Raw genomic sequence first — 17,541 nt, forward strand, 5'->3', positions numbered from 1 at the left:
GGTAAAAACCTTAATGTTGTGGGTTCACTGGCGTCATTCTTTAATAACAGCTAATAATTCATTAATGGCAGAGCCCAATCTCAAAAGGAAACCTACAGTAACAAAAACATATAGTGTAAGCATGAACACCCAGCCCTGAACATAACAAGTTCATGAAAAAGTAGTTATGAATTGCTATTAGATGTTGGTGTGTAGTAGTATCATCTTTACCCCTGACCTCCCTGTATTTATGAAATGCTCTAATGATGTCCACACCTAAATTGGGGAACGTCTAGATTCTCTACATTGTGCTTATTCACCTTTACACAAATTCTCCCTCTAATGAACGCTCACTGTGACTCCACGGCTAATGGCAGAGAAGCTGTTGTGGCAGCAGTATGCTGATGAATAGAGGAAGTGCCCCCCGAGGGAGCGAGAAAACACTGAAAAGAGAGGTCTTACCGCCGAGGTCACGCACAACATCAAGTAAAGGAGCGCTATCGTCACCTTACATGCCCTGTCCTGAGGGGAGAGGGCTACACTTACCACTGCCTTAGACGGAGCACCCGAGTGAGAGGAAAACGGAGAGGCGACATGAATACAAAAACACAGACACCGTTACTGTGCACTACACATACTAAAACCCCTGGAAATATGCTGATGAAACATATACTGTGAAATACAGGGTGAACCAGGCATTCGATTTGAAGTTGACTGTCACAGCACATTTGATTAAATACACTCATTTCAATGCAGTACGGAATGCAGCTATTAGCATATTAATGACTCCTGTGCATTGTATGAAGCAGAGAAAGTGTGAAAATAGGAGAAAATGAGATGCTGATAAGGAGACTCGCTCCCATGTTTCTTGTACTCATTTCTTGTGTTGCTCTTCCTTGATATTTTCTTTTTTATTTCTAAATGTATTTTATTCTGTAATGTTATTTATTTTTTCACCCGTTTTATTCTGAATTATTCGTATTCAGACTTTTGATCATTTATGAGCGTTGTTCTGATGAAGAAACAAACTTATCTACATCGAGGATGGCCTGAGGCTGTCCGCTTTCAGCTAATTTTTATTTTTAGGTGAACTGTTCCTTTAAGCACGTCTGGAGTAAACATACTACTCATTGAGAATCATTTAAAAGCGTTTAAAATGGTTTGACTGTTTAATTATGTTGCATGAAGGTCTAATTGAATACAATTAATTGAAATCATTATAAATTAGTAACAAACAATTTCATGTACTTTCCATGCATGAAAAAGAAATGAGCAACTAATACCAATCTATAATCTGATACTAACTTATGTATGATTTGCATCGAGTGATCAAAGTCTGGTTTATCACCGAAACCCCTCAACCCCTGCTGGGTTACTGTACCGTCCATTTTAAATAGCAACCGTTTGCAGTTTAACTGGATTTTTCAATAATTTTGTGGTACATAACAATCGTCTTGTTATCCCCAGGGGGTTGCAAAACTGGGGTCCATTAAAACTCGAAAACGTCTAAATGTGTCTGTCCTTTACAAAGTAAACGTATCAATATTATTCAAATATGTTTATCATTCTCTGATACTACTATTTAATTATTCTATTAGATTATTTTTGATTTAGCTTGTTCTATTAATTTCGTAAAGTTTTCTAAAAGACAATACAATATACTGTAATAAAGTTAATCTCAGATACCCCGTCAGCTTTTCTTATCTTTTTTAAGCATTTAATTAGCCATATAATGTAAATGCTCTCAGCCAAGGGCAATAAATTAAGTGAAATTTTGTATGTGTTAAAATATTAGATTTTTGGAAGGGGGCCATTGACAAGGAGATCATTATATTTTGCGGTTTCCTGGCATCAGAAAACCACTCTATTAGAGTCTTAGACTGAAACCATACAAAATATTGTGAATTCTGACTCACACCTGAATAATTACGCTGTGCACCGCTGCCCTGAAGGATGTGCAGAGGTTAGATATGTCTCTAACAGATGGCGAAGCCCTCCTGTTTAGAATACTAATGTTGGTACGTCTTGCAAAACCAGCTCTGTCATACAACAGCAGTATCGCTGTGTGTGTATGAACCAGTCTTGCTTTACAGAGACCCATATTAGGAAACCAGATTCTTACAGAGCCCTGACGGCTTCATCCTTTGTTCTTAATTAACAGAGCTGTAAGTTGACTCAAGTCTCCTGAGACTTTTTAATTGGGTGAAGCAGTGATGTTTGACTGTACTTTTCCAAGAAAATGACCAGGTCGCGAAAACAAATGAGGCTGTTTTTATGAGCAGTTATTTGAGGGCTCAGTTTGCTCTTTCACTGCCCACCTACGTACTGTTTTTGTTGTTGTTGCTTGTATCTATCTATCTATCTATCTATCTATCTATCTATCTATCTATCTATTTAAATATGCCCCCGGTTTTGTTATTAAATTGGCAGATGCAATTCATATGCTCCAGATGGGAAAGTGTTTGTACATCAGCAGAGTTGTCATTTCTTGGAAACCTTGGAATCTCCATCTGGCTCTGGAAGAGGCAGCTTGTGGTTCTCTCCTGATAAAAGAAACAGTGATGCAAGGTGATGCCATGGCAACAAGAGGCTCACCCCCCACCCGACCCCCATCCTCCTGCACACTCAGTTTGTGTTCAGCTCTAGAGGTCACTCACGCAGGCATAATTAATCAGATGAACTTATTTGTACTTGGGACATTCAGATATCAATCCTGGTTTAAGTATCCTTACCAGTGTAAAGGGTAACATACAGTATCCCAAACCTGAAATGTAGGATATGTATACTATCTATAGGAAGAAAGGAAGAACTTCTCAATGCAGCAGCTCTGGCTCAACCAATGGGATCGTCAGTTTGACTGACCAACAGCAGATTAGAGTTTGGAAAGCCTGTTAAAAAAAAATCATTGAAGTTCACTGTATTCTTTAATGCAGCATGAATCACACTTCACCAGCATTTGAAATGTGTTTGTTCAATTTTTCTTGAAGTTACAAAACTGCGTACACCGCCAGCACCAGTACTCTCACAGCACTTCTTTTTCTCATCTTGTCATGTTGCTCATTAAATGGCTGAAAAATCATCTCGCACTCCTTCTACTGGAAGCACATGATTGTCTATCTGCTGCAGGAGCACTTCAAGTGTTTCTCTCTCTCTTTTTGCCTCTAGCTGTCTCACTAGATGCTTTCATCATTTGAATGCGCTGAAAGTTAAACCATAACCTGCATTGTTTTACATTTGACACCTTTTTTATCTCAAAACACTAAACAGATCCAAATCAGATTTCACTTCATCCTGGAAAGCTGTAGAATAATGGGGAAAAAAACATGCCTAAACTTGAAACATGCACAAAGCATTTATACTCTGTATAGAGGAAAAACATTTTACTCAGAAGTGGAAACAAGCATGGACAAAATCTTTCATTTGTCTTTGTAAAGCATGTGGTCCTGATTAAACCCCTTCAATCACACTCTCAAAAATCCTGCTCTTCATGCTAATGTAGTACTGTATGTAGAATTGACCTCATTTGTTTACTTTGACTACACTGTGTTCAAAACTCTCCCAGACTCCCTTTATGAAGTTTCCTGTAGTAAATTGCATTTGTAAATGTCAGATCTGTGAATCATGAAGTTTTATCAGTGATTCAGATTCTCGAAACACTTGTCAATTGCATAATATTTTAATTGACTACAAATTAGACTTCAAGATTGAAAGAAAACTTAAATGTTGATAATGGACTGACCCTGCTGATCATGGTTTGATTACATGGGTAAATCTTGCTAGCAAACACATTTGTATTAATTGATATAGGTATGTATTGTGACGGTTCAGAACTGAAATAACCGAGGAACTGATAAAAATGTATTTGTTGATGCAGCCTTGCCATTTCAACTTTTGTTGAATAGTAATTACACAGGATTTGAACCAGAGCTCTTTTAAGTATGTTTCTGATCTACAGAACAAACCTGCTATAAAAAAAGCTGGATATGCGTGATGCTAACGATCAAAAGCATCAGTTTTCAAATATGCCAGCATATTAATATTGTTTTGAATGATATTCTTCAAGTGATTGTGCGAAAATTACGCTTTATCAACTGAGTTTGTGTGAAAAAGAAATAAAAGCTCTAGTGTTAATTTCTTTTGGAAGCTGCAGTAATAAGTGCTTACTGGTACGTATTTCGTGTCTCGCTAAAAAGGGCACCAAGGTACGTTTATGCGATGAGACCAGGTGGCAATGAATCTATGTTACCTGCAGTATATGTAGTCTTTCCAAAATGTGTGATATGATATCACAGCCAATTTATACAAAAGCCAATATACTAACAATATAGCAACTTTTTAAAAAGAGGCTATAGTAGGCCTAATAATAAATAAGGAGAGTAAAAGAGAGTACGTTCATCCCATTGGTGAGTTCTTTGATTATCTGTACCAGATTGGAGAATCCATCAAGGGGTCCATTAGTAAAACCTTAAAATGCATTAGTAAACTTTTCAAGCTGGACAGCCTCATTGATGTAGATCAATGTCATTTACCATGAGCACCAAGATGCTTCCTAACATGCCAATGAGTTTATCAAAGAACCACTTTGAAAAGCTGACAGTACAGGCAGAGGATCCCTGGACTCATTACTGGACTTATTGATTCACTAAGACTATAGTGAACGTTATACATCACGGAACTCATTGGCAAACTCACACACATAGATGAGGGGCATCTACGAGCTCATCAACTGATCAATTAAACGATATTTATTAGCAAACTAAATGATGAACTTGCAGTCACTATAAAAAATAAAGGTCACAAAAGCATTTTTTTTTATCCATTTAAGATCCATTTGTGCTCCCAAAGAAATTATCAGTCAGCGATTCTTGTACTGTGCTGAAAATCTAATGGTTAAAAAATTACCAGCTTTATGGCAATGACAAATTAATAAGCATTATTTCTAGGCACTGAGATCACAAGTATAATAAGGTTGGTGGTAGGGGAATCAGTATATATATATATATATATATATATATATTAAAAATGATAAAGTTATTATACATTGTGTGAGCAAAGTCAAGTGTTAGTTCAATTAGAAAACATAAGCATTTTCATGAAAAATAAAATCCTATTTGTTTAGTTTTTTTCCCCTAGAACCCTATAATTTAATAAAGAGTAAAGAATGTTTTGTGCAATGGAAATGTTCCAAAGCTTATTCATGGAACCATAAATGCCAAATAAATAACCTTTATTTTTAAGAGTGTGGGTTAAAGCAGCTGAAGAATGAAGGAAAAAGTATGCTGGAGCGAGTATGAGCGAGAGACAAGGTGTGTAAATTCTTCATGGTGAGTGTGGCTGTTTTCCTGGCAGAACCATGGAAGTGTCAGGAATAGGAATGCAGTTTTGATGCAGAGAGCCTCATGAATAGTGCATGACCGGCGAGAGAGAGAACGGAGAGAGAGGCCTGTCTGCTTCTCTTATGTAATCACATCCTCCCACTGCAGCAGCACACGCAGTCCGGGATTCCCTCCTGCACCTGCTCACAAACAGGAAAAAACAGACGGGTAGAATCACAAGGGATGGGAAGAAAAAAGGTTAAGCAAACGATAAATCAGACATACAGATAAAACATAGGGATGTTACAAATAAGCGAGCATGATGGCGTTATGTAACTCAGATGTAGGTTAAACTGTAATATGCAGCTCGTTTTTCCATTACATCATATACATTTCTCGGGGGCAAAACACAGGAGTCAGAGTTCAGATGATTAATGCATTTAAAGAGGATTGCGCTTTCTGACCTGGATTATGTCTTTAAATTAAACATATACTCACAGACCTTCTAGTGCTCGCATTTGAAAGATGCACGGAATTATGTCATCACATCAAGAGCTTCTTCTATGCGCTCGTGTCCTTCAGTGAACTCGGCTGTACATACGTGTGTGTTCCTCCGAGCCTATAGAGCTATTATCTGAGCACATAAACAGCTCTTGCGTAACGTCTCCCTCGCACATGCGCTTCAGACATCCCCAATCGGGCTCATTTGCTTCAGCTCTCTCATAGAGATCAAACCACTTTCTCCAGAGGTCACTGCAATCATCAAACCACACTCACATGAAGTCACTTACAAAGACCTTTAGGTAAGGCGTGATTAGAGAAGTGTGCTGTGGGCTTCAACACAGCAGGTTATTACGCAGTATATCCGATGATGTTGTATTATATTTTACCCTTACATAGTTCAGTTTCATTTGACTTCACCCGGGTCCAGCTGATAGATATATACTTTATTGCTCAGCGTAGTGTGAGTCAGAATGTTGACATTTTATGATAAAAGATGTAGCGAAATGTAATTGGGGAATGATGTAAAAATGTAAGTGGGATGATGGCTTTGATACGCTCATATCGTTCAAATGGAGCTGGAATCGTTTTACACACAGATAGATGACACATAGAGAAGCTTAACAAAGAGATGACTCCAAGAGAAACAGGATTATAAAGAAAGCTTTAGATGTTATTGTTCTTCTGATTGCTGTCCGTGGTGCTGAAACCTAGGAAGCCTAGCAATTGGCTGAAATACCTTAAATAGAATGATATAGTTGTACAACATCAGATAAGTTTTTAATGTGTCAGTATGTATGCTGTGTACACACACACACACACACACTCATGCACACATTGTGCCAAAGTGTTATTAAGGGAAATTAATACATTTGCTAATTTAGCTGTTATAGCACAAAATGTGAAATTATTTAAAGATGCACGTTTTTATTGAAGATCCATCATAATAACAATGTTAATTAAATGATTTCACTCAGGTTTTAAGTAAAAAGCAAAGATGAAATGAAATATTTATTATGGAACTGAACTAATGAAATCATCATGAATCATAATGAGTTGAGGTGAGATTTTGTGCTAAAAATGCTAATCTTTCTACAGGGGACATCATACTATGTCTTACCGTATATTATCTGTTAGATGTTTTTTCTCCATCTAATGCTTGAAGTTGAAGTTTAATATAAATGTTTAAAATAAACACATTTTTGTACATTATACTATACATGTAGTAGTAGTATACGTTTATGGTTTATAATTTTTTTTTTTTAGTTAGTCAATTGAGTTAGAAAGTTACAAAAGTATAGAGGCTTTGCCCATAATATGGAAATATTGGTGCATTCCTTAATGTGTTTTCATAAGATAAAGATATCTTTTTTATACATGTAAACATTTTAAAAAGCACATTTACATTGGGAGTCTGCTGTTCGTTTGCTGCTTTCACTTTTTGTTCATAAGATGTGCAAATGTCTATAAGTTGTGTGAGTCTCTATAGTGAGTTACTCGGGTCCCCTGGGGGTTTGTCTTCATTACGCTGGTTGCTCTGTGAGCTGCTGTCTGTCCAGTTGGCTTTAGCCTGCAGTGCTACAGAACTGTCTGTGTTAATGAATTAGAGTGTGCTGGCTAATGAACAAGAAGAAAGGGCCACAGAGAGGAAATAATGGGAGTGCATAGAGCAGCAGCATAAGAGATGAAATGTGTCGTACCTGCTGCTGTGGAACAGACTCCTCATTAGTTCATTTCTGCTTACAGAGCTAACACAGAGCGCTTGATTGCTGTATATACATGCTGCACTGCAACCGAAGACATTCGTACTATTTGTGCCATTGTTAGTGATCCTTATAATCCCTAAGACATCACACATACATGTTCATCAAAAGTTAAATGTAAAAAGTTAAATGTAAAATTAAAAATAAAACAATCTATTACTTCAAATGATATAAGTAAATTTTGGCATCACAGTATGACAACTTTTTAATTAATTTGCCGAAGATTAGATTTACATGGTGATTAAATTACAACCATTAAGTGAGCCCTAGGTGATGGCAAAACTAATCAAGATAATAAAATATGAATTCCTTTTTAGACCATTTCTACAACACTGAAACATTTCGATTTATGTTTCCAATAAACATTCTTCTATTTATTCAAAGAGCAAAGGTTATTTTCCAAAAAACCCCCAAAAACAAATAAAATAAAACAGAAAAATAATGATTTCCACAAACATATTAAGCACCAGGACAATAAATAATAATAAATGTTTTTTTGAGCAGCAAACTAACATATTAGAACGATTTCTAAAGAATCATGGGACATTGGAGTAATGATGCTGAAAGTTCAGCGTCACAGGAATAAATTACATTTGAAAAATATATTGGGAAAAAACTCACTTAAATTGTAATACTATTTAACAATATTATTTTTTGATTTGGATTTTTTTCAAATATATACAGCCTTGGTGAGCCAAAGAAACGTGGTTTGAGAGACTTGAAATCTTACCAAACCTACACGTTTAAACAAGGTGTCCAATATCGACATTATAATATTCATATGGCTATATCATTAAGGATCAAGAGTATCGATCCCGTATTGTGAACTGTGCGGGTCTGCTGCTCTATAATAGGATTTATTAAATATAAACACACTATATTATTCTAGGGAACTCAGTCTTAGTCTCAAAGCTGTCTACTGCCATATTGATTCATTACATGGAAGTGCTTCACAATGTAGGAGCCTTGTAGTAGTCTTGACTCTGCAGGCAATTAAAGAGCAGATTTTTGAGGGGTAATTCATCTCAGTCCAGAGGAAGTGATATAGTTGGCTATATCACTAGCTCCACTACATGCCAGCACCAGCGAGGAAGACCATCAAAAACAGCATCCGCTCCCCAGTGCAGCGCTATTTGTCACCTTCTTACAAAACAGACCACTGTTAAGTGCCATTTTACTTTTATTCACACTTAAAACAACACAAAAGTGCTCCAACAACAGCAGTTTTTGATCCTACAGTGGTCAATCAATCCGATCGCTCTTTCTCTTCAGTATTTGATTTTGTTGGCACAATATGGCTCTTTAATATCCCAATTCCAGAAGTAAGTAGATTAAAATAAGATGTAAGAGGCCATTAGAACAGACCGATTTGGCAAAGAGAAAGACGAGAGCAGCTGCCCGCCGAACGGCCTGCAGAATGCTAATACGATTACGACGACCGAAGGCTAACAAATAAAGCACAAAGACACATTTTAAAAGTATATCTTAATATAAACATTTTATTCAGTGCATTGTATGTACACAACAAATAAGAAACAACTTGAAGGTACGTGGCAGAGCGCCAGTCGGTACATACATGTTGTTTGTCAGTTTTATCCTGGTAGTTTGGAACATATGATGCAGGGAGGAGTTAATACACATAGCCTACATCATGCAGCTCTATTCCTCACCTCCTGCAGTCTCCCATGCAACAGATACTGTATGTTCATCTAAAAGAAGAAAGAAACCAGAAAGAAACAGAAGAGAGAAGAACCCTGTGTAGCTTGTATGACGTTATGTTGCCCGAGGGAAGGATATATATACTGTACTGCAGGCCACAAAAGGTCCTTATTGTACACAACCTGATTTGTACATGCCCTGTACAAGTTTTTTTTTTTATTTTTTTTTTTTTTTCACTTTTACAAATTAGACATACCCTAAAAAATCCAACCAACTTAAGTTCCACAGTATAATTTTTTTGTTTGCTCATTTAAATAGAAAATTGTCACCACCATAAATTACTTACACACAAAACGCAGTCCAGGTGGGAGTCCCGCCATGTCTCGGGAATCACCGGCAACGGTGACCAGCATTGACCAAAAGAGACTCGACATGTGCGGGAAAAGGCAAAAGAACACAAGCACACAGACTAAAGGAACTCGGAAAACGGACAACAGGACGCAAAAGAGACGTAAGGGGTGACATCGAAACAGCCCTCGTGAACCACACATCCATCTCCTCGAATACTGAAACCTCTCACTAATCAGAAAAAAGCTTTCTGTCATGCGTATATATGTATCGGTGTGGTCTGACGGCTCGAGGGGAAACTCTCACAGTTCTGTCTTTGGTGCGCTGGATCTCCAGTCGCGGTTAAAACCTCGAAAAAACGCTGATTTGGGGAAGAACAAGAGGAAGAGAAAGTAAGAAAAGCTCACAGCTAATTCAAACAATTAGCAAGCCGTGGCCTCTTGCTTCGGAGAGGCTCAGCTTGGCTCTTTATGTGAGCGGAACGCAGGCTTTATATTCCCATGCTAGAGAGCGAAGCCCTCTGAGCGAGTGCACAAGAACGCAGGAGCCCCCAACGCACCGGGACGGGCGCATCTCGATCGCTTCACACTCAGGAAGCATGGAGGATCCAAGGGTCCTTCCTTCCACTAAAACCCTCACTGACTGCCCTGAACTCTTAACAAATGCATTACTTGATCAGGACCTGCGATGCTAGGAAATGAACAGCGATGACTGACGTTCAACTGCAACGCGACGTCCCATTGTAAGAAAGGCTACAATTTCTTTGTTTCACATGGAAAAGGCTATTATAGTGGTGATCAAGAACGAAAACAAACCGAACAAGCTAAACGGAACCAAAAAAACAAAAAAAAACGAGCTAATTATAAAGAAGTCCGATCAAATGTTACTCTAGTTCGCAAGTGGTTATGTTATGTTTCATGTTGTCCTGAACCGCTGAGAGCTTTTTGGAGAGAAGTCTGTGTGAAGTCACAAGCATTCAGAGGTTTTGGCGAAGGCGTAGGTAGCGGGCCGGGCCGGGTAAACCGGCTACGTCGACTCGTTCTGACTCACAGCTTTGCCCCCATTCAGCACAGCCGAGGCACTCCGGCTCTTAGTGGGTGTGTGCCGCTACCAGAACGTGAGAACTTCGGTCAGGTCGTGCAGAGGGTTCCCTGTACATGGCCACTGAAAAACAGGAAACAGAGAAAGAGCGTGTGGTTAGTAAAAAGCATCCCACATTTTTATGTTAGATGCGCACACAGAGGAAATGCTAATGGGATGCAAATGAGCTTGTTTACTTCATGAAAACTGCTGATTAAATGTGAACATTTTCTATCAGTTTTAATAAACAGTATGTTCAGATTTTTTTTTTTTTATGTATATCGCTTGTGTATTTACCCATTTGAAATTTAGCCATTTTCTTAATAAATATGCACAGAAAATGTCAGCCTTAAATATGATCAATAACTAGTGCTTAGTAATTGGCTAAACCTTTTATTTATCAAAAAAAAAAAAAGGCAGCAGCAGCAAAATCTGAAATCAAGGCTATATGACAAATATATACACTTCTGTTTAACTACTCAGTTTTTTTTTTATTCAGTAACTATGCATTTGTTAAAGTAAAAGACATCTGAAGCATCATGTGACACAAAAAGTCCATAAAAAATATGCAGTCTTGGTGAGCATAAGGGACTTCTTTCAAAAGACGTAAAACCTTAGTGTATATATAACTTATTTTTAGTACGTTTTTTAAATTGATGTTGTAATAAAGTCGAAATTGTTAAATTGTTAGACAAAAAGGGCAAAATCAGTAGAGCAGAACAGACTGTGAAAAGCGATTATGAGTCAGAAAAGCTTCTGAGAGGCACCCTTTCACTCCATTCCTTGCCTTTCCAACAGAAACATTTGTCTTGCTGTACAAAAAACACTACTCCTGCTCCCTGACACAAACATCAGACTCTTCAGACAGCACTTCAGAGATCCACAAGGTAGCCAGTGTGCTAAAATTCATCTGTCTGATCATCTTAACGATGGATGCGCAGTGCAGGGAGCATCACAAAGACTTCCTTTAACCTCACACAAAGCTTCTTCTGCCTGCTACATGCAATCGATACAGCACTTAAGTGGAAAGCTCTACAAATCGATACTTGACGTATTGGTTGTGCAAGCGAGTGTCGAGCTTCTCGCTGGAGGGATGCAGGAGTCTCAGAGACTCGGTGGCCTGGTCATTATTACTGCACCCTGTAGAGCTTTCTTTGGGCTGTCACAAACCTGCTCATCAAATCGTCTGGACCGGAGTGCTTTAAAATGTGACTGCGTCAATATGACATTACATGGGTGAAGTGCTAAGCGCTTTTCAATGTTAAAAACGTTTTTTCTAATTAAAGTAATTGAACGTAAATAAGGGCCCCAAGCTCAGGGATTTTGGATGCAGATACTTCAGTCGTATGATGGCTTAATATGCATGTGTGCATTCTGGACAGAGACTACAGTACTTTGTGTGCCGAGAGCTGGCAGCCGAAGCCATGTTCACAGCGAGGAGACAGTTCCTTAATTGGTCCTCTGGAAGAATACTGCTGGAGAATCTTTATAAGGCAGCGAGCAAAATTCCAATTCCCTCTCTCTCTTCAAATTACACAACTCTTCTCGACAACAACTAAACTCATAACTGACACAAGCGTCGCTTTTCTACATGAACGATTATGGTAACAGTTTGCCATTTGCAACATTTAATTTGTTAACACTAGCTAGTGCACAGGGTTGACAACTTTTCACAGCAAGTTAATCTTAATTCTTTATGTACTGTTGATCACTGTTAGTTCATTTTCATCTTAACGCATTCATGTAGATTAATTCAATTTAGTTTGAAATATCATTTTTTTTTAATACAGTACAAGTTTTACAAAATTATTTTAGTTTTTTCATAAAGGATGCATTAAGTGAATCAAAGAGAAAGAAATCATTCCAAAAAAAGGAATTTTCAGTTTTAACAAGAATTGTTTTTTGAGAAGCAAATGAGCATATTAGAATGATTTCTGAAGGAAATGTGACAATGAAGTGAAATGTTCACAATATTACCATTTTACTGCATTTTAGCAAATAAATGCAGCCTTGGTGAAATTTTGAAAAAGATGAAAAGAAAATTTGTTTGCCGTTTAAAATTTAACATTAACCTTGACTGATAAATGCTGCAAAAGTATTGTTATTTTATATTACAACTACTGCATTAACATATTACTAATTAATGTATTATAAAATGTAACAAATATTTTCATGTATTTACACACGTTTTAAAACTAAATTTAGGTGAATGATTGTATCTAAATGATTGAATGTGTGAGTATCTTAGTCTACTGAAAACTGAAAACAAAATGTCTGACTTCCCCGTAAATACGCGTAAACATCCTTAAAGTAAGACAGCATTTACTTGGGACTTACATTCAGAGAATATATCTTCAATTAATAGATCAGGTATAAGGGTCCAATACAGTCATTTTCTGTGGATCGGGTATTGATCAGACGAGACCGATCCAAATCCGATATTGTGTGTATACTATCCTGTGTTATTGTTGAGCCCCACAAAAGGCACAAAAATATTACAAAGCACCATAAGTGTTCTGAAGCTGTTCTAAAGTTCAATGTGAGGTAGAGATGAATATTTTAAGTCCTTAAATTCAAGTACACATAAACTCTTCTCTCATCCTCCATTCAGTATTCAAAACTGTGTGGCGTTCGGTTACTACAGTCAAAATGATTAAACTCTCTTAAAGAGCACTCAATAAGACATTTATAGCTGTCAAGAGAAATGCTCAATATAGCATGAAGCAGATTAAATACATATTATGTGGACTCGGAGGACTGAACACTGTGATTTTGTGTTGTTTCAAGCACATCATTCTGTGCATTCTGTGCTCATAAGTGCTTGGTTGTCTGCATTGGAGCCTTTTGTATTGTAACACTTTCTGAGCAGTGAAAGATTATTAGTCTCTCTTGTTCTGTTGTTCTATCCACAGAATGTCTTTAAATTTTATAGAAGGCCTTTTTACTTATTTATAAATGTATTTACTTGTTTTTCATGAATGTATTTTACAACAATACAAAGAGCAACATGTAACATTTTACCAGATTTAGTCCTCCATTTTTTCACTTTTATTTATGCAAATGTCCAAAAGAGCGATGATCAGGTCAACACAGAAAATTAAAGAAATAATAAAAAAAAAAACTGTGCTGGTATCGGGTTGGATCAGTATCGGCAGATACTCAAGACTTTTCAGTATCGGATCGGATCGGTTCTGAAAAAATGGCAGCATTGCATCCCTATCTTGAATAGGTGTATTTTATGCATTTTACCATTTTAAGCATAAATCTCACTCAATGGCTGCGCACTGGCCTCGGCTCTGAATGCAGTGTGGAGCCAGTAGCACCAGACTGTCCTTCCAAGCTAATGCATTACTCCTGCTGTCTCCTACATTACTACCATTCACCATTATCCTCTCTATTCGCTTTAGAAAAAGGAAACGCATGTTCTCTGGGAACAAAGTGTTTCTCAGCTGCTAAGCCTCCATTTTTAATTATAATCAAATAAAAGAGCTTGTTTTAATTCTTTAAGCAGTGAAAAGCGTTACTGATTTCTCTGAGTAGCTATATTGCGCAACATTATCAGACATTACGTTCAAAAACTCATTTGTGCAGCATGAGTCATTTGATAAGTTACTGCTTAACATAAAAACAAAGCGGCTCATAGTTTGGAGAACGTCTCATGTTCATTAAGAGAGAAATCCTAATTATGCGTCGTTACTAAATGATGATCAAGGCATTAAAAGTCAATCTAAAAGCAATAAAACAAAATGTTTACCTTGAAATCGGCACATGCTCAGGAATAAATGTAATATTTATGCGTAGAGTCTCTTAATGTTTTAAAATGTAAGCTTTCATTCGACCTTTTTCCAAAGCAACAAAAACAACAACAAAAAACTTCCGGAGTTTGGATTTATGCTTAGGGCGCACTCTCTCTGTGTTCGCTGACAAGAAAGTATGCAGCCGGCAGATGAAAGCCACAAGGAACTTTGACAATTGCACAAAGCTCTGTTGTGTTCTGCTCAGAGATGGCTGCCTTGGCCTGGATGGAAGGGTACAGCGCTGTTTGCTGTCAAAAGCTGCTTTATCATTCCAGAGCCTTCTGCCACAGACGACGCTTTAAACTGTCTGATTGTGCTGGCGTCTGCAGTGCTCCTAAGGACTCCACTATCCACACCTCATCACCTCCATAAAGAGCCTGAGATCTCGTTCCCTTCAGAACAGATCTGGAGGGACAATGGAAGGGCAGATTGTGTGCTCACAGGTCTGGGGCACGCAATCATATATTCCATATATGAATCTTCAGGGTTCCCACAAACTAACAAATGACTTTACCAGGCATTCTTGATTAGAGAAGCACTTTTTAGAGCTTGCTCTCATTTTTAGGCGATTCAGTGTTTTAGACAAGTCTCATAAAAATACGGACCTCTGTGCACTTTTTACTCAACTTACTACACTTCAACTCCATTTTTACGTGTCTTACTGCACGTTTTGCCGCTGTTGCTAAGGGAAATATCCACTGCGTGGCACTAAAACAATATGTGAGCAATATGTGAACCCTGGCACGTTTTTCTTCTTCTTCTTTTTTTTTTTTTTTTTTTTTCTTCCGCTTATCCGGGGCCGGGTCGCGGGGGCAACAGTCTAAGCAGGGATGCCCAGACTTCCCTCTCCCCAGACACTTCCTCCAGCTCTTCCGGGGGGACACCGAGGCGCTCCCAGGCCAGCCGAGAGACATAGTCTCTCCAGCGTGTCCTAGGTCTTCCCCGGGGCCTCTTCCCGTGGGACATGCCCGAACACCTCCCTTGGGAGGCGTCCGGGAGGCATCCGAACAGATGCCCGAGCCACCTCAGCTGGCCTCTCTCGATGTGGAGGAGCAGCGGGTCTACTCCGAGCTCCTCCCGAGTGACTGAACTCCTCACCCTATCTCTAAGGGGGCGCCCAGCCACCCTACGAAGGAAACTCATTTCGACCGCTTGTATCCGGGATCTCATTCTTTCGGTCATGACCCAAAGCTCATGACCATAGGTGAGAGTAGGAACGAAGATCGACCGGTAAATCGAGAGCTTAGCCTTGCGACTTAGCTCTTTTTCACCATGACAGACCAGTACAGCGACTGCATTACTGCAGAAGCTGCACCGATCCGCCTGTCAATCTCTCGTTCCATCCTTCCCTCACTCGTGAACGAGACCCCAAGATACTTAAACTCCTCCACCTGGGGCAGGAGCTCCCCACCAACCTGAAGGGGGCAAGCCACCCTTGTCCGACTGAGGACCAAGGCCTCAGACTTGGAGGTGCTGATTTTCATCCCTGCCGCTTCACACTCAGCTGCAAACCGCCCCAGCACACACTGTAGGTCTTGGCCAGATGCAGCCAACAGAACAACATCATCAGCAAAAAGCAGAGAAGCTATCCTGTGGTCACCAAACCAGACCCCTCCGGCCCCCGACTGCGCCTAGAAATCCTGTAAAAATAATGAACAGGACCGGTGACAAAGGGCAGCCCTGTCGGAGTCCAACATGCACTGGAAACAAGTCTGACTTAATGCCGGCAATGCGAACCAAGCTCCTGCTCTGATCATACAGGGATCGGACAGCCCTTAGCAAAGGGCCCCTTACCCCATATTCCCAGAGCACCCCCCACAGGACACCACGAGGAACCCGGTCGAATGCCTTCTCCAAATCCACAAAACACATGTAGACTGGTTGGGAAAACTCCCAGGAACCCTCCAGCATCCTGAAGAGGGTAAACCCGCATTGTTCCTCTTGAAGCTGAGGTTCAACTATCGGACGGATTCTCCTCTCCAGTACCCTGGCATAGACTTTCCCAGGAGGCTGAGAAGTGTGATCCCCTATAGTTGGAGCACACCCTCCGGTCCCCTTCTTGAAAAGAGGAACCACCACCCCGCCTGCCAGTCCAGAGGCACTTTCCCCGCGCCCACGCGATGCTGCAGAGGCGTGTCAGCCAAGACAGCCCCACAACATCCAGAGACCTGAGGTATTCCGGGCGGATCTCGTCCACCCCTGGTGCCTTGCCACAGAGGAGCTTCTCAACCACCTCAGTGACCTCAGCTAGGGTAATGGTCGAGTCCCCCCCCGGATCCCCGGCCTCTGCTCCCTCAGTGGAAGACGTGTTGACGGGATTGAGGAGGTCCTCAAAGTATTCCTTCCACCGCCCCACAATATCCCCAGTCGAGGTTAGCAGGTTCCCATCAGCACTATATACGGTGTTGGCAGGGCACTGCTTTCCCTTTCTGAGGCGTCGGACGGTTTGCCAGAACCTCTTTGAGGCCGTTCGATAGTCATTTTCCATGGCCTCCCCGAACTCCTCCCAGACCCGAGTTTTTGCCTGCACAACCACCCGGGCAGCAGTCCGCTTGGCCCACCGGTACCTGTCAGCTGCTTCAGGGGTCCCTCGGGCCAACCATGCCCGATAGGACTCCTTCTTCAGCTTGACGGCATCCCTTACTTCCGGTGTCCACCATCGGGTTCGGGGGTTGCCGCCACGACACGCACCGGAGACTTTACGGCCACAGCTCCGGACGGCTGCGTCGACCAAAGAGGTAGAGAACATAGTCCATTCGGACTCAATGTCTCCAGCCTCCCTCGGGATCCGGTCAAAGTTCTGCCGGAGGCGGGGTTGAAGATCTCCCTGACAGGGTCTCTGCCAAACGCTTCCCAACAGACCCTCACGGTGCGCTTGGGCCTGCCAAGTCTGTCCGGCCTCCTCCCCCGCCAATGGATTCAACTCACCACCAGGTGGTGATCAGTTGACAGCTCCACCCCTCTCTTTACCCAAGTGTCCAAGACATGCGGCTCGAGATCAGATGATACAACCACAAAGTCGATCATCGACCTCCGCCCTAGGGTGTCCTGATGCCAGGTGTACTGGTGGACACCCTTATGCTTGAACACAGGGTTCAT

At 40.3% G+C, this 17,541-nt stretch overlaps 1 pseudogene; it reads right to left on the reverse strand.

Moving 5' to 3' along the window:
- Window positions 1-10,186: 10,186 nt before the first annotated feature.
- LOC122358293 overlaps window positions 10,187-17,541 on the reverse strand; it is a 29,180-nt pseudogene continuing 21,825 nt past the window's right edge.

Source organism: Puntigrus tetrazona, chromosome 14 (assembly GCF_018831695.1).
Source record: "Puntigrus tetrazona isolate hp1 chromosome 14, ASM1883169v1, whole genome shotgun sequence".
Classification (NCBI taxonomy): Eukaryota; Metazoa; Chordata; class Actinopteri; order Cypriniformes; family Cyprinidae; genus Puntigrus; species Puntigrus tetrazona.